Source organism: Molothrus aeneus, chromosome 1 (genome assembly GCF_037042795.1).
Source record: "Molothrus aeneus isolate 106 chromosome 1, BPBGC_Maene_1.0, whole genome shotgun sequence".
NCBI classification, from domain to species: domain Eukaryota; kingdom Metazoa; phylum Chordata; class Aves; order Passeriformes; family Icteridae; genus Molothrus; species Molothrus aeneus.
Genome location: NC_089646.1, coordinates 81,499,621 through 81,527,005, shown reverse-complemented (window position 1 = coordinate 81,527,005; position 27,385 = coordinate 81,499,621). Strand labels below are relative to the sequence as shown.

At 37.5% G+C, this 27,385-nt stretch overlaps 1 protein-coding gene across 2 annotated transcripts in view; it reads right to left on the bottom strand.

Annotated features, from left to right (window-relative positions):
- The window catches only part of SEMA5A (semaphorin 5A), a 313,648-nt gene that overhangs the window by 224,379 nt on the left and 61,884 nt on the right, over window positions 1–27,385 (bottom strand). For both annotated transcript variants that reach the window (XM_066559905.1, XM_066559914.1), the window contains exon 3: window positions 7,688–7,779. The gene's annotated coding sequence lies outside the window, so the exon portion shown is untranslated. The remainder of the gene's footprint in view (window positions 1–7,687; window positions 7,780–27,385) is intronic.

The window sequence follows — 27,385 nt, the reverse complement described above, 5'->3', positions numbered from 1 at the left end:
TCAAGACCCCATGTATTCACATACAGAGGTTTTACACAGATGAGGAACATCCCTGCACATGCCTGAACCTTGTAAATACAAACTTGCTTATTTTTTACTAGATCTTAAAATATATCACAACATGAAAGAAAAAAAAAGAAGGAAAAAAAAAAGAGAGAGAAAGAAAAAGTTCGTCTAAAGAGAATAAATCATAACTTTATTTTCTTCCTTCAATACAATGGTTAAAAATTTAAGTTATATTTTTAAGTATGTTTAAAAGTAGTAAAACTTGACACAACAGAACTCATATACTATCTGGTGTAATGCTCTCAATGTGAAACAACAAATAAGGAGATGTCAAATAGCCTAAAGTTAAATGAGGAATGAATGGCTCTTGACTTACTTGTTTCAATAAAGGAAAACCTCTTGTGGGTTTTCTTCAGAGCATACACTGTCCTGCTCTGTGTATTTGTGTCTCAAAAATAATGATATAAATACACTCTATTTTTTCCCGGCCTGAAAAATCCTCTTATTTTATTTAGATTGCTTTAATTTCCATGGTTTATCTAATTCTTAATGATAATGATCTTTGTAATGATTTCCATTTACAAGCTTTCAGGAAAAAAATCTATTCCCTAAAAAAAAAAAACCAAACTAACAATGTTGTGAAAATTCAATTTCTTTAGTGACATCTATCCCGATGGTTGCTCAGTGGCTGACAGCTTTCATCAGTCAAAGACTAAATTACATGAAGTGTCACTGATGTCTCCATCATATACAAAATGACTTTGGTAGCTTTGTAGCCATCATTTTTCATTTATCACTTTGGAATCTTATAAGCATACAGTATGTATGCACAGATTGCATACACTGAAACATAGCTCTGACTGCTCCTTTTGAGGAATCCACACTTCAGAGACCAAATGTGTCAAGGTCACCCTCAGCCCCTAAATAGAAACACATAGGATGATTGCATCTTTGCTCAGATTTTACTAACAGTAAAGGCATAGATTTAGCTTTCTTGGGCTGATTTGTTTGTATCCAATTTTTCTAGAACCCCCACAGCTGCTTAAAGGGAAACTTCCAGACCATCCCTTCATTTTATGCCAAGGCTGGATGACGTGCAGTCTCCAGAATCCTTAGTGTTGCCCGAGACTACCAAAAATATATATTATATATACACACCCCCAAAACGTATACAGAAGGACCTGTACACATTTTTGTGCTTCCCTACTCCATCCACCCTCATCCTCCTAATCTCTGTAGACCTCAGTTCCTCTTCCTTTTTAAGGTAACCAAAACATGCTGTCATTAGCAGAAGAGGGTATTCATGTAAACACCAATAAAATGCTAAAACACTACATTTCCTTTCCTGCATCTGCTTTTATTTCTTTTCTTCACCTGACAGTGGTACTAAAAATGCTCTCAAATATTAAAATCGCACAGTCTCAATCTCTTCTACTGGAAGCTTTTTGCAGTTATAATCTTTCTCATCTATTTACTAAGTCTCTGCATTGATGTCAATTGCACATTGCTACAGAAAGACGTGTTGTTAAATCTACTTCCAGGACCACGGACCGAGATCAAAGCTCTTGAAGGAATACCAAAACAAAAAAACTAAACAAACAAATGAAAAGGAATCCTTGGAACTGGTGTCTACTAATAGCACAAGGTAAAACACAAGTGCAATAAAATATTTTACAAATAAAACCTTCCCTTTGGCTGTGGGTGTGGTGTTGAAGAGTCAGAGCAGAAAAGTGTCACTTTATGCAGCAGTGATGCAAATACATACAAGTATCACAGGTATGAGAAAGGTCTATGGAATCTATTGCTGGAATTAAAAACAAAGAGCCCAGAGGGAAAATGTTGAAGAAGAAATGCCTTTGCCCTGGGTACCTCATGCAATGATAAAATGCAGGATTTGATCTAGAGAGGTTCAAAAAGAAAAGGGACTGGACACACAAAAAACCCCACACCCAACAAGGAAACTTGCATACATTGTATACAACTGGCCACGTAAAAACTGGCAATTTCTGGCAGCGTTAGGAAATGCGTAACTTGAGAAGACAGACATTTAAGTGAGAATGATACTCAACTTAGCAAAGAGTACTACTAAACTTCCTAGCATGATGTGGTTGCTATGCTCTACCCCTGCATGCTTCCCCCCAGAGAGAGGATGGGACTCTTTCTGAGGTGCACATTTGGATACAGGAACGAATTCCCCCCATCCTTTCATATATGGCCAACTTCTTCTCCTGTCACATGCCACTTTCACCATGATGCTGATGGGACAGCAGAGCGATCTAGCAGAAATCCTTAGATTCTAATGTCACCATGATGCATTCTGTTTCTTTCACTACAGCCCTACCAATTTCTACGACCAATAATACAGACACACACAAACACCTCTTTTACAGAAGAAATTCAGGGTAGAGTTCATAGCTCTGCTTTTTTAAAAGACACAAACCTGTAATAAACACACCATGTAGAAAGATGTTGAAAAAAGAAATTGAAACACGTTGCTTTTACTGTGAAAAATCTTTGCAAACCTTCAGTGCTCTGTAAACAACAAATAACTGAAACAGAGGTCATCTCATCAGGTTAACCATGAGCTTTGCTGCCAAAATAGAGAGTCTGCTCCAGCTAGGCTGTGCTAGCTAGTACATGGATTAACAGGGATTTCAATTTCCAGGGCTGTCAATCTTGCATGCTTTCCAGCACTGGATTTCACCACATTTTATAAAGATACAATCTGAATTCTGAGTGAAAAATAATTCAAACTGCTTCAGCATCATTGCCAAAAGGGCTTCCAGAGCAAACAGATTATACATATTTTAATGCACACACTGCGAGTAGAAAAATCTCTGTCATGCAAAAAAAAATATAAATCCACCAAACATGGATCAACAGAGGCGGTTCAAAAAGTCTTGAAACAGTGCCCTTTTCTACAAATTCTTATGACATTTTCAATCATCACAACAAGAGAAAGCATCCCATGAGACTTTAGGCTAATGAGAGGTATCTGGAATAATTAAAGGTAGCATCTCTATTGGAAGGAGTGTGACCTAAAGGAGGGCAGTTGTGCCAGTGGGGGGGGGAAGATGAACTTTACCCCTAACTAGACTTTAAAGCATAAGAAAAAAAATAGAAAGATTAAGATTATAAATCAAAGACCATTTAGTTTCACACCAGGTGTTAAAACCCTGCTTCTAGATGCCATTAATCTCAGAGATTTAATTGGCTTTAATGGGAAGAGTCTCATTCTCTGCAGCAAGAAACAAAGAGTTTTCCATTAGGCACAATGACCTCATCCATCCCTCCCTGATCCTTCTTCACCTCATATGCAGATTCAAGCACAGCCCAATTCATCACTTCAGTACAAAGCTGTTTGCAGCTCAGTGATCTGCAGTTATGTTACACACCAGGCACAAAGTTCCTAATAGAGAATGAAGTTGCTTCTACTCTGAAATTGCTATTGCTGCTATTGCTGAATGCAGATTTCTTGTAACAAAGAACAACTACTACTAACAAGCTTTTCATTGTTATGCTTCATCTGTTAAAATTCCACATGTCCTGCACAAAGGGAAACCCTCATCACTACACACACAGAGCCACAAGGAAGACACCAGAAGAGTCAGAAGCCCAAGAGGAACTTTTCTTCATAAATGGATGAGGTCAAAGAATTAGGTGGGTGGAGAAATGGCTGACCTAAGCATTACTTTAAATTGATAATGACTTATGTTATATAATTCTTCTTATTTCCCTTTTAACTGCTCTTATTCTGCAATTCTCATCCATCCATATCTAACCCACGCCTTTGTATCCCCTCTTGCCAAGAAAAATACTCTTTCCTCAGGACTGTACATTACTATTTGAAATTTTGGTATCATTTTTGTCTTTCCAAGTCTTGGCCATGTTACTTAGAAATTCTCAGTCTCCATTTCAGCTTCTTTAGATTCATTTTTGCTACTGTTTTAACAAAATTAATTTTTGCCAAGAGCAACTAACTTCTCTGACCTAATAAAAAAAAAAAATCCCCTTCCAAATTCTTTTTGATTTCAAGTCCCCTTGGAAGGATACCCAGAGGAAATACGCATACTGGTAGAGGAAGTTGGAACACTCTTCAATACTTGCATGGATCCATCCATCTCACATGCATAAACCACTGATGGAAAACTAAACATAGCTGCTTTCATTACCAGTATCCACTCCTCTCTAAGCTCCTAAAATTCTGTTAACTCTTCAGAACTTTATTCAGTAGTTCCTCAACCTTGTTTACATGTTTTCATTCAATTCCTTAAGATCAATTCACCTACTTTCCTCTAATTTTCTCCCATGACCATCTTCCTTCCAATAACCTGATCTGTTCCAGACATTTAAACTGCTATCATTATGACATGCTGTCACTTTTAGCCTTTCCCCTTTGATCATGATAATATAACTCCAATGCTTTTCTTCTCAAGTTAATTCACAAGCACAAAAGAATCTCCAAATTTATCAGCGGTTTCTCCTTCTCTTTGTACTTCCTTTAGGCATTGCAATTTCATCTTGCTTATCTCTTCCCTTGAAGTTTACTGTCTCTACACCAAAATGGGTCTCACTAGAACTCACAGATTGAGAAAAAGTGTTCTGGTAATTCCTCGCTCCCTGACAGGCACTACAGACTGCACAGAGAACAGGGTAAACAGAGATTTTTTGACTAAGAATTGAACTCTCAAAGAAACAGCTTGAACATATTAAAGCAAATTTAATTGTAATTTATCAAGTGCCAAAACAAGATTAAAAGGATTTATCTTAAAATGAGGGAAAAGGCTCCAAGCTCTGTGGGAGACCTCAAATTACATAACAGCTTAGCATTTTTTAAAATAGTGTTAGTAACAGAGTTCTCTTCTGGGACTGCACCCTGCAACCTTACTGTTTATAAGACAGCATTGAAGAACCACCACAGTGGGTCAGGCTGGCTGTTTAACCCAACAGAAATGACAAAACCAACTCGGACAAAACATCCAGCCTGACCTACTACTCCATCTTCAGAAGCAGCTAAGAGCAGATGTTTAGAGCAGCCACAAGCAAAAATTCTCTTTCACTCTCCCCAAAACACTTCATACTTTCCCTAATTTGCAGCTCAGTAATTTTCTTACCTGGGGATAGTACCTTTGTTTATCAATTCTTTTTTTTTTCTTCCACCTCCTTTTCCTTATTTGTTCAGAAGCTCTTTATACCCATGCAGCACACACATCATGTTGTGGCAAGGAATTTCAGAACTTACACACTATGCAAAAAAAAAAAAAAAATCCCAAAACAAAACACTTCTTTTCCTAGCTTTAAGATTGCTCCCTGCCTGTTTCAGCTCATCTCTCTTCTAATACAAAAATTAGGTGGCACTGAGTATTCATTTCTCATCCACACACCTCACAACTCCTATAATTTTGCAAACACCTAGCATTAGGACCTGGTCATTCTCTCTTTTCCAGTCTGGAAGCTCTCATCTAGTTAGTTGTTCTTGCATGGAATACTGTTCCATTGATGTCTTCTGCATCCTGCTACCCTTCTTCGTTTTTGTTGCCTTTCTCTGAAACTTTTCCTGTTCTACTTCACTTGTTCTGAGATAAGGAGACCAGGACAGCACACCATCTTTAAGACACAAACACTTCAGATTTAGAAAGTGGTCTAATATTTCAATTTCTCTCCTCTTAGAGTAATTCCTGATATAAATTTGCTTCCCAATTGCTCCTAAAATATAGAGGTGATTTTTTCAATAAATTGCTGCTTATAGTCCCAAGGCCTCAAGCTAACTCAAAATACTTTAACATTACTGATCCTGAATTTCTTCTATCATTTTAATGGCCATTTGGTTTTACATAGTTCTTTTGTGTTTGTTTCAGTCTGCCCCCTTTTTTTTTTTTACCTTCTTTTGTCCCATAAAACTTAGTTTCAGAAATAAACCTTGTCACCACACTTTTGTCCCAAGTCACTTATAAATATGAAAATACCCCCGGGCACTCACAGAGCTATCTATGGGAATCCATTGGTGATTTCCAACACACTTTTCCCCTGAAGCTTTTTTCCTTACCATTTAAACAATTATTAAAACAGTTAATAAGTTAATAACACAGTCCTCCTCCTTAACTTGTGCCTGTTTAGTTCCTTTAAAAAATTTTCAAGAGAACTTTGAATATGAAATCAATTTTCATCATTTAGGTAGAACAATACATCCAACGATGTCTTTCACCTGCATGCCAGTTGTCTCCTTCAAAGACCACAGGCCATTTCTGTGATTTGACTTCAAATCACAAAAATTCTGGCTACATAAGATCTCTGGGAGTCCTCCAGTCAGACAGTCTGTCTAGCCATTAAAAGCCACAGAAGATCAGGTCAGCCATAGCACTGTACAACTAAGACTTGAAAGCTCTACTAGGAGAGGTGCCACCCCCACCTCAAACCCATGTCTTATTCAGTGCTGCACTACACTCCTACAGAAAAGGTTTACCTACAATGTCCAATCAGAACATTTCAATCTGTGTATGTTAACCTCCTGCTATTGGTTTGCCAGAACTAGGAACTTTGGCTCCATAATCTTTGTAAACATCCTTCAAGTAGTTGAAGGATAATATTAACCTGTTCACCAGGTCTTAAACATCCTCTTAATCGGGCTTTAATTCACAGAAATCAACCCTTTCTCAGTATCCCCACTGTAATACTCAATGCTCTTTCTAAAACAGAGATACTAATCTAATTTTTTAATTAATCCACTCAGTTTAAACAGGTGACTCACTGGTTTTTAGACTCCCTGAGTCCACATGAACGCTTTCTGAAATGTGGTATGAAATTAGACATCTTCAAGTATTCAACTGGCGAGACACTTAAAAGCAAGGAGCTGCATACCACAGTCAGAAGCTGGTCTATTTCACTCTACCATTCCTAAAACAACTGGGCAGACTACATCTGGACCTGCTAAACTGAGAACATTAAATTAGTTAAAGAAAGGCAATCTCCTAAATCTAAGAAGGTTTCTCCTAACCTAAGAAAGTTTCCAAAACAGGAACCACTCCACACTTTTTAGTGGTGAGCACATACACACAAGAATTACTAAGTTTTCTGCCATGGCTTTATCTTGGATCATTCCTGCCATAGAGTCATTACACACAGGCCACACAGAGTCTCCAGCTGGCCTCCCGCTCTTGGTGTGGTTAAAAAAGCATTCATTAACTTTCTGTTTAGCCAGATAGGGGAACGTTTTGGTTTTATTTCCTTCTTTGAACATAGACACAGCTTTTTTTAAGATGTTCTCTTGCTTTTAATAGTCTCCTCTACCTGGTCATTTAGCTATACAGGCTTCCTTTTCCTAAGACATTTTTAGACTGATGTTCAAGTGTTTGTGTGGAGCCTCCAAAACAGCATCTTGAAATAGTGACCTTCAAACACATTACTCTTTCAATGTCACTGTAAGCAAACATCCCCATTTTTACATAGTTTCCCTTTTTGAGGTTAAGCACAATTCAAGAGAGGTAAGAAGAGAGGAGAATTGCAGGTTCTTTTTCATTCATTCCTCCCACTTCCATTTGATGGATTTCCTTAGCTTAGGGAAAAGAGAGAGGCAGAACAACTGTAATGGTCTACAAAGTCACATCACAAGTCTTTTTTCCAGACATCATCCCTCCATGACATTATCATCTACTGACTGAACAAAATACAGTCTCTTACCCACCTTTTAGTCACCATCCCTCTGTAATCATGTACTGCTTCTGTTCAGCGTTTGTGCAGAGCCAAAGTGGGGTCCTGGGTCTACGTTGGAGGCTCCTAGGAGTTAAGGAAACACAGAAGAGAGATAATAGATATTGAGGAGGCAGCTCATCAGCAATTCTCAGACATTTACTGCAGACATAAAACATGTCTCCCAAGCCAATAAATTAGAAATGTAAGGCACTTTAACTACACAATGTGAAGAAGAAGCAAATGGAAAGAGATTGAAAAAAAAAATCATTTTTTAAAATACCTGGCAGCTTAGGATGAGAATCAGAAAAGGAATATTTGCTGCAGAATTACCAAAATCCACGAGACATGAATTTGAGAAAAATCCTTACTATAAAATTTTGCCTTGGTGCCTTAATAGCACTAAAATTAAACGTGTCTAATACACAGACTTAAATTTGTCCCTGAGTAAAATCCATAACAAAATTCAGGTGGGTAAAACTTCAGTATTCTTCCACCTTTCCATAAAACAAAGTTCAAAAGAAAAACATAGTTACTCTCTAATATCTCAAAACAATACAAAAGGCATTTTCGCGAGAGCGATGCACCATTAAGGACATTTCAAGACATTAACCCATCTTGTAGGAATGACAAATACAAGATAAATATTCAAAAAATGATCTTGCTTTTATTTATTTATTGAACCAAATAAAGTACTGCTAATCAATCATGTGCTATCTCTACGTGAAACAGCAAGACAGGAATCCCATAGCAGTTTCCTGCTCTCAGCACCTCAAGAAAAAGGCACTTCACAAGAAAAAACAGTAGTCCTCTGTCCAATTAAAGCATTAGTTTCCTCGATTGAGAACGTCTACAGAGCAGAACAAACACACCAGCAATCAACAGCTCACCCTTGAACCTAAACAGAGACATGAGGCAAAAAAGGAGTCATTGTTCCGCTCTGTTTACTCACTTATATGAAATGACTGCACTAGATGACTGGAAGTGTTTGTGATTTTTTTCCAATGCTTTCCTGACCTATGAAAGTCTCAGGAAGTCTGCCAAATGCATAACCATAGAAATGTTTGGAAACATCATACAGCAAGAAGAACTCTCCAGACTGGACAACAAAGATTCAAATTTCTGTTTACCACATCAAAATTTCTCAAGAATCTCATTCTCCCTATCATCAAGTACTTCAGATTACAATTTACATATTTTATCCCAAATTAAGAATTTTATCATATCATTTATATCATATGTGCACATATACAGACCTCTCTGTGAAATTCAGCTGTAGAAGTTGCCAAAAACAGATTTAGATGGTGTTCTCCAAGGCACAGGGATCAAGCAAAGCTGCAGTACAGAAAGTCACTTTCAATTTCATAGACCAAGGTGGTAGGAGAAGCTTATATTTTCAACAAGACATTGCATCACCTTTTCTTTGCCTCCCACTTTTCAGAAAGGCAAGGACAAATTTAAAACTTGGAAGAGGACCAAATTCTGCTTTTTATACTACTGTGTACCAGAGAATGCTCAAACACCTCAGCACTCAAACTACCAGTCACCAGTGCATGTTGATGACAAACTACTCTGAGACATTCAGTCTGTCAAGTAATTAATTATAACTGTTACTGTTCAGCAAGTTCTACAGACAACTACAAGCAACCCATCTCCAAGATGCAGTGTGCTAGTGATTTATGTATGCACTCACTACACCAGAATGAGCAGCTGAATTATTAGACTTTGAAACATTACAAAGAAGCCTGTATACCTCAATTTTTCCAAACAAGCCTAACACTACTAGTGTTTTCTATAAGCACCTGAACCTGCTCGCTTCGTGATTCTTATTTTTACATAAACATAACAGATTTTATTCGACCAAAATAAACGCTTGAACAAGGTTTCTTTTATTCTAATCTTAATAACCTAAACAAAACTGGAAAGCAGGGTATGAATCCATCTTATTGATTTAGGGAAAACATGCACACACACAAAAACTAATACATAAAGTTGAATTTCTACAGAGCCATGTCTTGCTTCCCTTACACTTCTTCATATGGCAACTCTGCAGTCCCGTGACTGTGGAAGCACTCTCATCAAGCACAATACAGTACATGCTGTGGATAGGATAACACCAGAAACCACCCTAAGTATTCACTTATTTAAGCTAAAATTAGGTTAACTCAGTCTACACAGCCCACACCAAACCAGACTTACAGAAACTGTAAATAAAGCCACCAAAATTAGAAGTCTAACTAAAAAAAAAAAAAAACCAAAAAAAACCAATTTTACTGGAAGGTATGCAATCATTTTTTAGTTTACTTTTGCTTTGGTTTAGCATCAGTTGCTAAAGTAAAAAGGGTAGAGTGGCTTTGCTTCATGCCTCTGTCTCCCACTCCTTCCTTTCAAAATGACTCTGGAATAGATGATCAGTTTCAGTCTAACACAAAAACTTCTATGAAAATGGTCAGGAAAAGCAACAGACAAACTCACTTCCCAAACAGCTGTTGTACCTACTCTCAACGACAAACACAGGTACACAAGAAGGGAATTCAGCCATGGTACATTTTACTTCCCAGAAGCCCACAAATTTAAAGGAATGGGGCAGCAAGGGGACTTCTGCAAATGGATAAAAATAGACTTAGGTGTATACTAGGGGAAGGTTTCAAGACATCATCACAAGATTTAAAGCAAAACACGTGGGAGTGCTGGTTCCTACTGCTGATAGGATACAGCACAAAAGTCAGTGTTATGAGCAAGCAGTGTGATTGAATCTGGCAGGAGCACCGTGGAGAGCACAAACACATTTACCACCTTTGCTCTTACATGGGTGCAGGCACTGTGCTCACCTCTGTCTGCTACACCTGAAGAGATATTTGGCTCCACATGGAACTGAGCAAAGAAACGATCACAGCGTGTCTAGACACTGTGGCTCATCTGCACGCCGAGGCTTCCCACTTCTGCTGCAGCTGCACGGCGCTGCTCAGGCAGCGTGCCACAGCAGAACCTCGCCTCACCCAGACACCTGGGAGCTTGCCCAGGCACTCAGGATCTTCACACAACACCTAATGACAACCCCTGCTGCGCCTCACAAGACAAAAAAGGACACCAAGTGGGATGAGAACATGCCAGCTCCACATCATTTCACCAGCCAGCCTTGGGTTTTACTCCACAAAGTTGACAACCTGAGTTAAGGATTCTGTTCCAAGTGACTGTGGATGATGTCAGTGAGGCTAAAGTAGAAGTGTTAGGGACACCAGGTAGATGGGGCTTTCCAGACTTCAGTGTTCTCACCATCTATGCACAGAAGAACTGAACAAATATAAGTAAACTTCACTTACTAATTAAAATACTACTGAATACATTCTTTGCTTTTGTTGATATCTGGCAAGAAAGAAAATCTTGTCAAAACTGAAAATGTAGCAAAACTGAGAAAAGGAGAGGAAAACAAGAGTAAGAATAAAAGGATAAAAATATTCTCCTTCCTCTTCCCTGCCCCCAAAACATGCCTGCATTATGCAAATATATCTTACTTTCAGGAATCAATCAAGGATGAATGGTTGCAACTGCAATCCACTACCTTGTGTTCCTTCTACAAATACTAACATTTCTCCTTATGATTTATGTTAGCAAATATTACTACTTATCTTTCTCTCTTCATACTGAAGAGGTCCTTGAATTAGGAAAAAAATCTCCTTAAATCTAGCTTATTTGCTTGACTAAAGAATGCACACACAAAGATGGCAATTATTGAGCAGAATCTAGGCATAAGAAACATGAAAGAAATAGGAATAGCCTTCTTACAAATCAGCATTTTGCTTACTTGCTTTCCAAATCACAATATTGGGCAGAATAAAACCAAAATAAAATAAATGTAGGGATTTTTGGTGGGGGAAAAGCAGAACAAATTAAAAAAATCAATAACATCCTTGAACATGTCCCAGCCACCTCTGCTTGAGACCGCAGAACCAGCCCATACAAATGCATCCCAAACAGACAGACACCTGCAAACACACACTTCAAAGCAGAAGCTCAGTGTACAGAGTGCTGTGCCTGCTCCTGCTTCACGTGCAGGGCTGGGAAACTTCCAGGTCCTGACACATGTGTCTTCTGGTTCAACTCAGAAATTACATCCAAAACAGGAGCAGTACCTGGACTTTCTTAGGTTCCAGCTTTGTTCTCACCTTGCTGAGCACAAGCTCCCAGGCATGAACAACTGTGGACATGTGCACACACACACGGGCGCATGAAAATCACATGAGCAGTACATGTGATTCATCCTGACTTTGTCAGGCTGACCCCATAGGCATGGTAAAGTCAAAATAACCAGAACAGACTCCTTTAGGCCAAAATAGAAAAAATGCAGAGGCTGGAGTGCCAGGACAGGAATCATATTGCTAGCAGGAAAGCACAGACCAGAATATGTGAAGTTACCAGTCAGCCAGAGCTCTCTGGATGAAAATTACAGAAGAGAATGACATAACATTTATCTGGTTTAGCAGGAATTTGACTAATAACTCATTTAAAGCTACTGAACTTGCCCTGCTACTTGTTTTAACTCCATTGAGGTCAAAGTGACTGGACCTGTTAATGTTCATTTAGCCTTTTAACCAACCACCACAGATTTATAGTCCAAGAGCAGCAGCACTTAGTTCTTCCAAAAACCCCACCATGATCCCAAAATAGTCATTTTTAAAGTATAATACATTATTAAGACTTCTGAAAGAACAAACAGTATTACCTTGTTTAAAATGGTAGAGATGGAGAAAAAGAGTAATAAAAGAGAAATTATTGTGGTCTTGCTCCCACTGAAGTCATGTTTTTCATGAAGACTTCAAAGAGAAGGGAAAACATGGCCTTTATCCAACTTTCTGCAAATTACACAACTGAGCAATTTTATTCAAAATAAATCACTTCTGATACAACTCTAATCTCTCTGGTTTGAGAGCAAAACTTCTGAAAATCTTTACTCTTGAGTGTGACACTATTTATTCTTGTGATTCTCTGGTCTTTTACTGAAGTCTATAGTGCTCTGTTGCCACTGGTATTTGCTGCCTACATGTCTCCAACTTTTACAAGGTTTTTTGAACCTTAATTTCACTGGTGTGATGATCCAGGCAGACTTTTCCAGTTCCAAGATACTGACAAGAATAACGTTTTAGTACCTATCAGACAACACTGTTAGTACTGAGGACACAGAAGGCCAAGAGTGTCATGACCAGAGAAATCAACTTCATAATGCAAGTCAAAGAAAGGAGTTATTGAACACTGTAGCATATGTATACAAAATTTGTTTCTGTGTGTATTTCTACAAGACTTAGATAAAAAAAAAACGTTCCTAGCATTTTTGGGTGTCCTTAAGATGAAACTCAATAGAGGTATTGTATTTGGTTTGGAGTTTTTTTGTTCATTTTGGTTTGGTTTTGTGTGTTTGTGCACATATGCATTTTAATATTGCAGAAGGATACCATGCAATGGTCTTCTTAAGAAATCTCCTTTCTTTTCCAATATGCAACACTGTACTGCTTCTACCTCTTCTACTATTTTCACCTGTAAGATAAATAGTCAGCATTACTCCACCCACCCAGACAGGAGCACAACACTCCTGGAATACTCTTGGAATAAAACGTCATTCCTTTTCTGGAATTCTTCCAAGTAATTTCATGTCTTAACTGATTCTCTGATTTAAGTGACATGCTGGTAGCTGATGCCAGCATGTAAATCTTAAATTTCATTGATCATCATGTGTTCCAAAATCTATGAAAATTTGCGAAAAAACATCAAAACTGAATTCCATGTAATTTAGTCTGCATGAGACAGCTGCTTCCTTTCTTTCATTAACCAGTACATGGCTCCTCTATTTTCCAAAAGCAGCAAGTAAGCTAAGAAAGGTAAAACCAAAACTATGGATATCATGGAAGATCAGTCCTTAGCAAATGCATCTGTAAATATATAACCATAAAAATAATGTTTACTCTGACCTTTGGCAGAAGCCAGTGAACCTTTTCATTTCAGTTTTAAAAAATTCAAATAAAGCTTAGATGACAGACACCTCCTAGAGAAAAAAAAAGTTCAAGCCCCAGGGAAGTCCTAGATTTTATTTACTATTCTGAAATACATTTGCTGTACTGCAGGATACCAGCTGATATGTTTTCTGTAGCATAATTAATTCAGAGACATCTGCTTGGTAGCAGACCAAGGATGAAGCTAGGGGTTATGAGACCTGGATTATAGTTCTCACTCAGGAACTGATTTGTGGTATATCTTTGAGAACCTTGATCTGACCCCATCCCCCCATTATAAAATGTGAAGACATCTTTTTTATATAACCCACGTTCTTCAAACAAAATGCAAGTTTTTATACATCTCAGCGAACTGCACTGGAAACACTGCAGTTCCAATTAAGATTGAACTCCTGAGGATAGTGACAATTACAGGAAACCTTTATGGTTGTGCTCTCTCAGAGAGCCCAGCTGCCTTCTGGAGAAACAGGACTGAACAGATTCATGTAGGTACACAGATGCCAAATAATAACAAAAAGGCTAATCCTGAATATTGCAGCTGCTGATAATGTTCACTGCCTAACAATGCAGAAAGTATTACACTCACTATTGCTTACAGCATGCATTGCTATGCAGAAAGAAAAAAAAAAGCAGTGGTATGTAGTCTGGGAGAATCCAAGATGATAGTCTGAAGAGGAAAATCCAACTCAGTGCATATAGCCTGAGGTTATTGGAAAAGTGTCTGCTAATATGCAGCAGACTCCCATAATTGTGCAGCTGAAGAAATAATATCCCAACAAAATGCAATTACAATGCACAGTGTTTAAAAACTCTGCCAGTTTTTACACGCCAGTTTATTCCAAAAGCTGGCTTATCCACTTTGTCAGTCTGAGTGTTCCAAAATTATTTAAAGAAATCATATCCATTCCATTTTAAGTACAGGAGATCATATTAAATCCTAGGTAGGTCTATAAATTTTATTTGTTATGTATCAGGGAAAAAAATTTACTTGTAATCTGCTTTTCCAAATGGGGGGGAGACTTCTTAAACCTTATGGGAAGGGGGGCTGGGGAGGGGAGTGTGCATGTACATTGGTTGGTACAACTCAAAGTTTATACCATTTAGGTTCCCAGCCCAAATGTACTGAAATCATTTATGATATGAGAGAGAGAAGTAGCAACAGTTTCTTTGTCTACAGGGCTTTCATATTCTGTGCTATTTTTTTTTTCTGGCTTTGATTGTTCTCCTTCAGTGATGGATGCATTCCCTTCTTCCATCTCAGCATGCATGACACAAAGACAAAACTTAACATATCCATCACACTGCACACTCCATCTGGTACCATAAATCCCAAAGTGATAGATGCTCCCTCCTTCCCCCAGCAAGATTCTTAGCTCTTCTACTCTCTCTTCAGCATGAAGTTGAATGCTGGGGAGTTTAGGGTTCATTTTTCTAGGTGACTGTAGACATAGCAAAAATATGGTTGTTGTGATGTGGACATATTCCAAGCCTTGTCTGAAATAGTCTTACCCAGGACCAAATGTTTTCCCCATCAGCAATGAAAGCATGCAATGCTTTGACATTCTTCTAGCAGCCTATCCCTCTCTTTGCCACCCAACATGCAGGCAAGCTCCCATCTCATCTCCCTGGCTGCTCACCATGCTGAAGCAATCACAAATGCCTCAGGCTAAGCAAATAGAAAGAGGTAAACACTTCAGTCCTGGGCACCATCCCAGGGAGAACACAAACAATAATTTCCAAGCTCCTCAACAGATTTTTTTTCTTGTGTTTGGTACTAACAAAATTAAGGAAGAAGAGTTTTAATATACAAGCAGGATCCCTGTCAAGACTTTGATTACAATGCCTAGTTCATCATAAGCCATTGCTGAAAACAAACACCTTCCATGCTTTGCTGTGCACTAGGATTAAAATAGCAGGCAACAGACCCCAGAACTGCCCAGCACTGTGCCCACAGTGAACTTCCTTTCACAGCTCTCCTTCCTCCCATATCTCCAATCCACAGAATTTATACTTATTTTCAATTAACTTATTACATCCACACTAAGTAGAGCATGAAGTACAGGATTCTGCATTCTCCTCAGGCAGCTGAGAAAGAACACCTGGATCTGATTTTGGTTACTGTATTTCAAGTTTGTTTGAGATTCCATTTTCATACAAAAACATAACACAAAAGACAGCAGGAGATTTTGGTAGCTGGAGCTGGCGTTCATCTGGAGTTTTGATACTCAAGCTTTGGGAGAACTTATGCAGGAAAGTTAACAGAGGCACAGGCACACTGGCCTGAGGCACATTTATTAAAATGCAGCATTAACTTCAGTATCAGGTATGGGCTCTCATTATCTTTGACAACTCACCAAGCAACACTTACAATTCTGATGTTAATTCACAATGTAATTGTATGAATCAGGAATACACATACAACTAACTGCTGTAAACTCACTAAAAACCAGGAAACTCCTATTTGAAACACCATTAGGAATGTCCAAAAATTTAAATTGTGAAATAAAGATTTTGCTTACTAGTACAGAATAGTAGGATGCATGTCCTGTTTAAATTTATCTGCAAGGATTTGTATGATTCCATTGTTTCTGATCTCTTGTAATTATATAAGAAGAAAGAGATATTTGGTTTATAACATCTGCATCAGAGCAAGCCACTAAAATTTTCCTAGAATGACTACAGGAAATAAATAGTACTAACAAGCAGAAGAAACATCAAAGACACACCCAAACTTGATATGGAAATCATCATTTTAAGACTGATACTCCCTCCAGAAATACAAACAATGCTGCTGGAAAAGCTGCCATATTCCAAAGTTCTCATCATCTTTCAAAGCTAAGATAACTTGAAACAATGCAGCAAAGAGAAGCTGCACCGCAGATAAATTTGTGAGATAATCACACTTTGTCTAAGATAACCTTCAAACTCTACCACAGACTAAATACATATAGCTGGTGCCCAGGCTGCAATTGGCAGGGCTTTCACCCACAACTTTTCTCACTTTTTACCCCAAGGTCTGAATTTCTCCAAAACAAATTAATTTGGCTCCCACATTAGATCACACTGGAGGCAGTATTGATACACAAAGATCACAAATGAAAATTAGACCACACAGAAGGGTGTACTACATTTTCCCATATAAACACAATGTTAAAATGGGATTTAAACAGTATAACATTAAAGTAATAGGATTTTAAAAAACACATAACATTTTGAAAAAAAATTGTATTACCTTACCATCACCACAGATGAGACAAAATTGAACAAAAATGTGTAAGCATGTGGGAGACCTTCTGCTATCATGACACCACACAGTCAGTGCTGGCCCAGAAATGCACATCATTTTACAAATCAGGAGGCCCCTCTGGTTCTCTCACTCAGAAACTGAGCAATAGTAAAGGCTCCAGTTAAACAAAATTCTAACTTAAAATTCTTCTTCCTTTTAGCCACGGGAAAAAGGACTTAATGCAAAGGGAACATTTCTTTTCAAATATGCAACCTTGACTTACTGCAACTGCTCCTAGCAGGGCACTCAGCAGATACTCTGGTAGAAGTTTCTTTGCTCTGCTCTGTCTTAATCAATTTAAAATTATGCAACCGTTTGAACTGGTCTGAGGACTACATTTTACTGCTAATAGAAGAGTCTTTCCTTCACCAAAATCAATCTATTGGGGGGAAAAAAAAGCAATACCCCCACCTTCAGTTCTGTTAATTTCTCATACTCCTTTTCCTTTCTTGGTGGTGGAAAAAACCCTAAAAACCAGTTTATTGTTACCCTCCACTGCCAGTCAAAAATAAAGCTAAAAGATGCCTTTTGCTTTTGTTTGTGTCCGTACATTTCTGCGCAAAGAGTTTTCTTCATATATTTTCTCTATTAAGATTCAAGTCATATTCTTAACTATGTTACATCTGGCGAACATGGTCTTTGAGAGAACAAATACACCTCCCCAGCTGCCCAAAATTAGGCACCAAATTCAGAAAAACATTATACAGTTTTAATCTACATTACAGTCCCTCCTCGTCACCCAAAAAAATCCTCTTAAGGTCACGGTTCAGATGCAGCATTTGAAGAATATTTTCTCTACCCAGAAATAGATCTTTTGCACTGCTTTGTGCGCTACTACTGGGAAAAAATGGGAAAGCTTTTTCTATTTCCTTGTTGGAACACGCTCTTCCCTTGAACACCTATGGGCCTTGTACTTCATGGTTAAAATCCCCAAAGTTTGTAAAGCAAATCAGACAGTCAAAGTGGTTGGGGATGCAGCACAGGGCAGCTCTGAAGGCAGAGACCAAGCATCAGGGAAAAACAAAAGATGAGCACTCTGCTTTTACTTTATTATGCACATCTTGTTATGGCAGGCTGGTGATATGAAGCTGTTAGAATGCAGTTTTATAGGCACAAATCACAAAGCAGTACCTACCCTCCTGTAGCTCAGTAATTCCTCCTATCCACTGAAGGGCAGCACAGAAAAATACTAAGAATGAAAGACTCCAATAAACATTTCTTGATAAACCAGTTTTAGGTTACAGACTGCCTTCCTATTTCACAAAGTATAAGGATCACCTACTTTTTCATCAGGTAGTCAAGAAAATAGCTCATTTTCATATATAGAACACTAGTGGGAAAGAAATGGATTGTCTGTAAACACAAAAGCAGAGGCCACTTGAGAGGCAAGAATTAAGAGAGAGAAGAGGGGGAAATCATGATTCAGTAACTGAAGGAAATCAAAACTAATACTGAAATGGAAAGGATAAGAGAAGTCATCAAGTGGGAGGTTAATAAACTCAGCACCAAGAATCTTGTTCTTGTTTAGACATTCTTACATGCTTAAAACTGCCACAGGAGGCAGTGCTATTTGCCGTTTCCTGACAATGTCTCAATTCATGACCCATTTCTGCCTATCTTGAAACATCTGTAAGTCAAAAAAGTCACTACAGAAAATAGTTATGGATGGGTAGCCTATGTGCAGTATGGTTTCCTTTTTTTTTTTTTCTGGTATAGTAGAATTTACTTCAAATTGTAACAGAAGATTTATCACTAGGATGTAAGATTTCTGCTGATTTTTTTTTCAGGTTCTGAGCTTGGCTTGCGGTTTGCATGTTAAAATCAGTTTTCTAAATAAAAGCTAAAATTAAGAAGGGGAAGCTCAAGAAGAAAATTATAGTTATCATAATATCTTCCCTATATCCTGTTCAGTGACACTTTTAGAAATGTCAAAGTCTTTTGATAGCAATACGGCAAAATTAGCAAAGCTTATTTTCAAGGCATCTTACCAGTACAATGGGATGCAACATCAATAAAACTGCTCAAGAGCACTTAAGTTCTGACTTCCCAAACCTGTGAGGAAACCTGTCTAAAACCTTGCTAGTTAACCACCTAGTCCTGCTAACTGTGTGTACTATATACTGCACAGGAACACAATTTCTTCAGGTATTTTCTCCCATTCTGCATTAGTTTTCTATCAAGCATATTTTACTCTTGCCTCTGTGTAAAAGAGTCAAAGGAAGAAAAATTGGAAAAAGTCAGAAAAATAACCTAAGTTTAGCACGCCTTTTTTAGGATGTACTCTACTAAAATTGCCTCAGAAGAATCACCTTCATTTGCAACAGAATAACCAAGGGGAGCAGCTTTTACTTTCTTTCAATTTGTTTTTACATACGTACTAATTGTAATGCATGATCCACCTCCTTAGGGAAAAAAGATTCCCTAAGGATGCCAGAGATATCCCCTTAATGGCAAAGGAATGGGGAGAGTTGGAGAGTAGCAACCGTGGTAGAAATTTCATGCATATTACTGTAAGCATTCCCACTGGTCTCCACAAAACACCAAATAAACAGGACTGGAAGTGATTCAATTCCAGTTTCGGCCTTTGAATACCTATAAATATTCCCAAAGTACTAATGAGGAATACTCCATCTCATAAGAAATACTGACAGTGCAGGATGAAGCTCACCCTTAAAATACTGAGAGAGCTAGTGAGGGAACTAAATTTTTAATGGATCCAACATTTCCAATAATTTCATCCTACAGCAGCAGATTCATCTGCTCTGCCTTTCTTCCTGGACGTTCCTATTTTAAATCAACTGTATCACAAAATGGTTCTATTTATATATATTACAAAATGCAATAAGATCCTCTGAAACAAATTAGTTTTGAGACATGAAAAAAGGGAGAACTATCACACACCACCTCTGGATGGATTTGACAGCTTGCTCAGATCAGACAAATTACATCATTTCAATTACTTCTCTACCCCTCAAAATGGGTTCCAGACTTACACAAGACAGACTTACATGAAGATATGGTTAAACTCTTGTTTGTAAGGCAATAGTTATAACTGATCCTCAAGAAAAATGACCAAGATGCAAAATTCTTTATATTTACTGAATACTGGATGTCCTTCCATCTCCACAGAACTAATACTTCTGCTCAAAGACACACTGCAGCATTGATTCTGTTTTGATATTAACTGCACGCTTTGGTCTACTGGAACTTCAGACATATGGTAAAAGTAGCAAATGGCCCACACTTCAAAGTTTTTCAGAGTCTTATTGCCTTCTGTTAATTATCTAATTTTACAATGTAATTCTTCATTACTTATCTTGAGTTATCCCGTTAGCTTCTCATTTCAAAGAGCAACAAAAACAAAGTAGTCTCATGGAGTTCTCAAACACTTTTCTGAATAGGGAGGTCGGTGAAATTAGACTTCAAACAGCACTGCAACTCCTCTGAAATTCTTTTTAAATACATCATCTGCCATATTTTGAAAGAGTTTTCTCTAGCACACACACAAATTAAAACCTAATTTAAAATGCTAGTACCTCACTCTGCAGATGACAAGCTTTGAGTGCCCTCATGGTTTTTCATTAAAAGAAACTCCATAACTTAGTCCTACAAAACAGCTCTAAGAAATTCTACATCGTGGATTATTAAACTGAACCAAAAGGAGAAATATGTTTAAAATACAACATAAATATGAAACATGATAAAAATCATCCCTTAATCTAATCCAGCATTTATTTTAATTAAACCATTTTTTTTTTTACTAAACTCTCACTAAAGTCCTAAGAAAACCTGGTCACGTCCAGCTACAAAAAGGAGACAATATTTACAATTATTTCTATGGGTGCCAGATTCCCTTTTTTGTTGCCCTGTATTTCCCTTTCCTAGAACATCAACTTTAATACTAAGGAGTAGATAAGCAAAAGAAAGCACAAGTAAAACCATCACCACCAATCCTAAACACAAGAGACAACCATTTTATTGTACTTTATTGTGCGTGCTTGAAAAGGTAATCTACACTTAAACAGAAGAAGAAATTTGTAGGTACTATTTCCAACTTCATCTCCCATCACCCTTAAAATTGAAGTAGTCTTAAAACACACATGTACAAATATAAAATACAGAGCAATAACAGAATCACTTATCATGGTCATCCAAACCATTACAAATCTTTAAATATTTTATTATAAAGCAGTGGGGGAAAGTCAGCTGCTAGAAAATTGCCTTAACTTTTATCCCTAGTCATGAGCATCACATATAGTTTAGTTGAGAGCTCACACTAAGAAACATTTTTCATTTAAAAATAAAATGCTGCAGCATACATATAAAAGAAAGGTAACAGCAGAAGTCCCAAGGCAATATTTTGGAGAACCTCAGTTTTCTAATATCCAGGCATACACACACTGCAGTTTCTTTTTGGCTTCTAAAATAGAATAGATCTCCAGAGACACTACTTCATCCTCCTCTAGGATGCTATCAGGATACTGAAGTTCAGAATCTGAGATGCATTCAGAGTCAAGAAACAAAGTCACTCACAGGACAATTGCCTTCTGTTCCTGGCCTGGGCAAATTAAAGTCCCTTCTTTGTGAAGAACTGAACACTATGGACCCTACAATTAAAACTGCTGTCAATGAAGAGCACATTTGGAGAAAAGTGGAAAAATATGAAAGTCACAGCCATGATTCAGAACAATCTGGAAACTGAAGATAAGAATGGAGGGACAACAGAAACAACAAAAGCCAATAAAATGGGACCATGTTCAAGGGGTTAACCAGAACAGAGAACAGTTTCTTTTAATTGCAAGAAGCAAATACTGCCAAAAAGAGGCCACAGAAGAGGCCACAATCTCTGTGCCAAGCACTTAAAAAAAACCAACAAAACAAACAGAAAAAACCCTCCTCCAAAAATAACCCCAAAATTAAACCTGTAAGAATGATAAACAATTAATCACATCACCATCAAGATGTTTAAAGTACTTCACTTGCAAAGTAGCAGTCACCAATCACAATTGACTGAGATCTGAGTACAAAAACACTGGTGCCACCAAACCCATGAAGAAACAATGGCCTAAGGACAAGGACCACTGTATGCTCTGTGTTTGATCTGTTATTTTCCCAACTAGTAGTCCTCAGACTGTAAATGCCATCCTGAACACATGGAAAAACACCAGCAATTACTCATTTGCACTCTCTTTTGCAGAAGGCCCAATCACTCGTTGCAACTCCCTCAGCTTCTAGATACATGATGGTGGGACAGAACCTTCACCTCTGATGTGCCTGAAATGCTTTTCTTACACTCAGAGCCTATTTAGAATAAACCTTGTTGGACTTTATGAACCTTTGTTTTAAATCAGTTGCAGCTCTTGGCATACTATACAGAGGCTATAGAAGAAGCTCTCTTCTCCTGACATGAACACAAGCTTTTCAAGATGGATTTTGAAAAAGTTAAAACTCTCCAGCAAAACGGCTGGAAAGACCAATTGCTTAATGGTTTAACACTTTTTCTAAGCACTGATCACAGTCATCAGTAGTCCAGCACTTCACCAGATGAAGCAGGACCAGCAGAAGGGTACTTGAAGCAAAACACAACTTCACAACTTACTTCCTGTTAAAAAGGTGAAACTGAAAAAAAGGGAGGGGAAATAAAACATTTAGTAAAAATTACTGGAGCTTGTCTCCTCTCATGTATACGAAGAAGAACAATTTGTGACAGTTGGATATCTAGAAATACTCAGAGTGCTTGTCCAAACACTGCCAGTGTCCTCCTCCTCTGTGCCAGGCTTCCCATGAACCGAGAGAGCTCTGAGGCCTCAAAAAGGTTAGAGGGAACAAGGGAACCTAAGGTCAAAAACAAGCTTAAACTAACCCAGCTGTAATAACAAAAGCACACAGGCTTACAACTCAATAATTTTTTACTCTAAAAAAACCCCACTGGTTTAAAAAGCTTTATCATTTTCTTCATACAGATTATATAAACAGAATTTCTGGCTTGCACAATTTTTATGTTTGTTTCTTGCATACACCAGTAGAAAAGACTTTTAAAAGTAGAGTGAAAAAGGTGCATAAATGTGAATACTTCTAAATCACAAAAGCCTATAGCTGAATCCATACTGAAAACATTGAAAAATTTATCTAAGCATGTTTTGTGAAACAATTACCTTATTACCTTGTAGGAAAATTCCCAAAGAAATAAAACAATTGCCCAGAGGACTGTAAGTGCTGAAGGTATAATTGTCTAAATGCACTAGAATTCTTTAAACTTTCAAAATATTTTGTAAGCTTGGGGGTTTTTCCAAGGGGTAAGGATGTTCCTCTTTCAGAATGCAGTAGTGAGTAACTTTTTACCTCAGCAGTGTCTTTTCTAAAGCACCCTATCCCCTCTCATCTCCACTACCTTTACACAGCAGGTGAGCAAAAAGTGCAACATGTGCTTTTCACAAATAGGGCAGTTGCCAAAGCCACTCAATATTCTGATGTGCTGGAGGCTTTTGCAGATTGCAGTCATGACAGACATCAGGGTCAGCAACATTGCATGCAGGCGATTCTCTCATGCTGAAATACTCAAAGCAATGAAGGCCTTTTATCTAATGTACGCACATTTTCTAAAGTCTGATCCTTGATATCCATGCCAAATATGCTTGAGAGGTGAAATGCAAAGTGAAATTATCACATCATCTTTCACAGCTGGGAAACGCAGTTGTGGCCTGTTCTTACACTTTCAGGTACATGACTGTAAACAAGCATTTTCCAAGCATATCTTTTCCCCAAACCTACTGCCAGTTTTACCTTCAACCTGCCTTTTCAACCAGCCCCTGCTGCTAATTTATCACCAGGCCTTCCTCCCACTCCATCTTTCTTCAGAGAAGCTGCACATCAGCATCTGCAAATCCATTCCCTGTTCTCCTGTCTCTTCCTACTCTAATTTGCTGATGCCTTAAAACCAACTTGCAAGATCACAGTTGTTTACAACATAAGACAGATTTGTTTCACTTTTCCTGGGTACTCCCTTCAATTCACCATCCATCGTTTTGTTTTAAGGTAGAAACATTTGGCCTTGCTCCAGGCTTCCTCTATGGTTAACAGAGCAGTTCTCATTACAGCTCTCCATTATTAAACATCTCCCTTTTTTCCTCTGCTTGAGGGCACAAACATGACAGAGACCAATTCTTATGATAATTACCACAAAATAAAATATTAAATAATAAAATATTCTTCATCAAAATCTGCATACAATATTTATAGTGAGCATGCCCATGCAGAAAATAAATTGTTTCCATGGATATAAGTCAATGCAATTGAGTGTGAGGTGAGAAATCCACTAAGTGTACGTAACCCAATGTAAGCAATATATGTCAGAAGAGAAATCACAGGAAAACAGCAGACTGGCTTCAGTCACCATCAGAAGTGTAGAAACCAGGAAATACTGGCAATCTATTTTATTTGTTTATGTTAAAAGATAAGATCCTTAAGGAGATACAGTCATATAAGATGAAAAGGTTCACTTTTCATGAAAGCAGAACACCATAAATACATGGTTGGATTGTGGATGAAAAGATGTATCATCTAAATAAAACTTAAGTTGCACGTGGCAAGAAAACACAACAATAAAATCATCAGAATAAAAAGAAGTATCATGCTTTACACACTTGCCAGACCCTGCCTTCCTACATTAAAATTCCTAGTAAATTAGTCCAAATCCTTAAAAGAGGAAAAACAACAACAAGCGAGAGATTCTTCATATAAAGACTACAATTCTTTTTTCAATCTAAATCCAAAATCCCTTTAAGCAAGAAATGAGACTTATTGTTTCCTATTTATTCTACTGTTGTACCACAATGATTAAAGAAAGTCCAAACAACAATGAAGATGAAGTGGTTTCATATTAATTAAGTACTCATTAGAGAGAGACAACTTCATCCCTATCTCAACAAAAAGCATTCTACAACATCACAAGAACATCAGAAAGAAAAGCAACTCTGTATTCAGCACTAAGCGTTTCAGTCATTTTACTGATTTCAAGAAGCTCAGTAAAATATTCTATTTAATGTAGCTGATTTATATTAGGAAAAGACATGGTCATGCTGTGAAACTGGAGTCCCACTGATCAGTACAACAGGCCTATGCAATTTGAAATGACCAGCTGTAATTCAGAAATAAGCAATACTTCAGACAGGATGACCTCCTATAAACCACAGACATTTAATTTTTACAGTTCATAAACTAATAAATTATGTGTCTGTGTGGGTCACAGAGGATCATCCTTAAGAGAAGTTAAAAAGAAAAGACAGAGGCTGAGACCAGGCTGCTGTGGAAGGAATGGCATCAAGGAAGACTGGATGGATGGCAGCTGCTCTGGACACTCAGGTGCCCAGCTTTAACAATGCCATAAGGCCAAGCACACCCAAAAGGACACACCAGGAAAGCCACACAACACAACTTCTCTGTGTACCTTAGAGCAAAGAAACAAAACAATACTACAAGGCTTTGAGATTTATAAGACTGTCTCCAGGAAATAATTTTTTACATAAAAACATGATCTGATATCTCTGTAAAATACTACTTTCTTTTTTTTTTTGGCTAAAGTAGAAACAAAGGACTTGCCTATTTCCTTCCTCTTTATCTTGCTCCTCAAGAATCAAGTAAACAATGTAAAAGTCTAACCAGCTCACCACTTATCTTCACTAAAATTTGTCTTACAAGTCTGTTTCTGTAGTACTTTTTTCCTACATAAAACAACATCTACTCACTGTATGTGTGTTATATATTAAAAACATGTATATACAAAACATTGACAGCTACACAAAAAAACACCCAACCAAAACCATTAAAATAAAATAAACCATTTTAATTTATAAAAAAAAGTTCTTCTCTGCCATTAAGAAACTCAAAGAAATATAAATCTTACATATTTATTAGAAGTGCATGTAGAAGAAGACAGCTCACAATATTTCCAGTTTCAATGGGATTTTTCTATTTAAAAAGACAGCAACTTCATGACTTACCATTTTAGTGCTTTTAAGCTGAGATAGAGCTGCACAAATTTCCCCTGTGCATTCTAAGACAGTGCAACCATCTACCATGAAAAGCCACAGATGGCTTGCTACTCTAAGTGTACAGCAGGTGAAAACAAATGCCACATCAGGGCTGTTTCTCTGCACAGTAACAGAGTTTTCAGTGTGATGGCTGCTTTAAAGGTTACAAAGAAGGTATTACTCAGTTATCTCTAACTTGCATTTTCTATGCATTGAACTCACCCAGCTTCAGTAAAAAAGTGTTGTGCTCATCACTTATGCATTTGAAGTGTTTTTCCTTTATAAAGCTGGCATTCTGTCAGCTTAGAGATTGCCTGCTAAACTGCCCATCTTGGCTTGCATTATGGAAAACAGGAACAGGCACGCTTTTGTGAGGCACGCAGCCAAAAATGAGTAATACCTAACAATTTATATAATTACAGAAAACACAAATTTGCTGAGATGCATGTAATATGAAAACTAAACTTACTTCTATTTCCGTTTTTAAAAATTTGTCTCACCATAAGTAACTACATACCTACAGAATTTGATTTCGTGAAACTAGCTCAGCATCTAATATAAATAAAGAGCATTCCATATAAATAAAGAGCATTCCATAGCTAATTCAGGGCAAGTACAGTGTACTTTTAATTATCTATATGTAGGTATTTTTTAAAAAAATATGCATAAAGCAACTGAAACTGGGGGTAAAAAGAAGTAAATGTTGTTTAGCATTTATTATCGCCATGCAATCAAAAGAGTACCTAAAGAAATTTTCTCCTCATTGAGAAGTTCTTTTAAAACACAAGGCTTCACTATTTTTCCCTTAACATTTAGCACTAAACAGTGAATATTTACTTAATGCTTATAAAATTCAAAGCAATGACTGTAGTGTTATCAACCATTAATATATTTTTCATTAAATATCTAACAGGATCAGCCTGTTCATACAACTACCTGCTAGTCAAAACAAACAGCAATTCCAGTTCTTCTAACATTAATAGGAGACTTGAGAAATGCAAAGAGTTGTGAAATAATACAACCATCTTCAGAACACACATTTAAGTCTGCAATACCACACCACATCAACATAACACCAGATTCTAGAAAACTGTGCTCCTGTGGCATGAGTGAAACCAGGGAAAGAACTAGCCCTGCAAAAAGACAACTTCCAAAGCCCACATACTGTTTGTGGGAAAGACAAGGTCAGTTATTCCTCATATAGCAAATCACACCCTCTCATTTCCATTTCCAGCAATATTGATATAGCAGCTCACTGACATTTGTACATGGAGGGGAGGTGTGTGTTCTGATTTTTTACATTAACAAACCATGAAGGATTTGGCATTTATTATGACCACAGAAATTTCATCTTGGACAACACAAATTTAACT